Genomic DNA, 1,272 nt, shown 5'->3' on the forward strand with positions numbered 1-1,272 from the left:
AAAAAAACAGGTTTGTTTCTGTCTTTTCATCATGATTATTTCTTCTGCAGTCTAGCCCCGAGCGTTAGATCTAATAAAAAGGAAGGGAAAATAATTTCAGGTACCCACTGGTGGATAAATCTGACTGGGGCTAGAAGAAATGTGATTTCTGAATAAATCCACACACTCCCTGTGGCCCGTAGTCTTGGTGGAGGTCGGAGTACTACAGTTTTTTTGCTCTATTTTGGTTTTGGTTTTGCTTTTACTTTTGTTTCTCTTTTTTGCCATTTTTGTCTTACTTTTTTCCTGGGTGTTGGAGTTTTATCTCCCTATGTTACCCAAGAAGACAGAGCAATCATGGTCACATAGTCAAGCTATAAGCATACCCTTTGATAGCCCACCATCTGGACAGGAGCCCATACCAGCTGCTACACATTACATAGATAATCAACACTTGCTAATATTGCTTGCAGTTGAGTAATAAGGGACATGAAAAGGTAAGTCTATCTCCAGATCACATACACCAGGAGACACTTTAGTAAGCTTAATAATACAGCAACATACATTCATTTAATCATTGAAAACACATCTAACTATTGAAAATATCCAAGAAACAACAAAAGATCTCAGCACATGTCCAGAAACAGAAAAGAGTAACTGAGACAAATGAGCTTCAGGTAGGCAAAGACATCCCATTAGAAAAGAGAACAGGCTTTGGATCTTCCTGAGAAGGAATTCAGGAAAATAATATTATTAATATTAATATAAAAATGATATTAAAATACATCAATATTAATATAAAAATAATATTAAGACATATACAAAGGCTCCACAGAATGGTGGAAGAAAACAAGGAAGAAGTTAGGAAAGTGCTACAGAAGCAATCAAACAACATATAAATACCATTGGAAACAATTCAAAACTTGCAAAAAGAGGCCCAAATAATTAATAATAAAATACCAGAAATGAACAATACACTTAAATGGAAAAAGAATAGAATCGAAGAATTGGAAGCCAGAAGCAGTGAGCTGGAAAACAAAATAGCTCTCAATACTCCTCCTATAAAAGTGCAAGAAGATAAAAGGATAAGAAATTGGAAGACAGTCTGAGATATATGTTGGACAACATGAACAGGAATAACTTAAGAATTATTGGCATTCTGGAACAAGAATAATCACAGACGTCCACAGAGGAGATAGTTGAGGAGTCCCTAACATCTTTAAGGATGAGAAGATAAACATTCAAGAAGCTGAATGAACCCCAGAAAGGACAGACCTTTAAAGAAAATCAACA

Source organism: Chrysochloris asiatica, unplaced genomic scaffold (assembly GCF_000296735.1).
Source record: "Chrysochloris asiatica unplaced genomic scaffold, ChrAsi1.0 scaffold00011, whole genome shotgun sequence".
Taxonomy (NCBI): Eukaryota; Metazoa; Chordata; class Mammalia; order Afrosoricida; family Chrysochloridae; genus Chrysochloris; species Chrysochloris asiatica.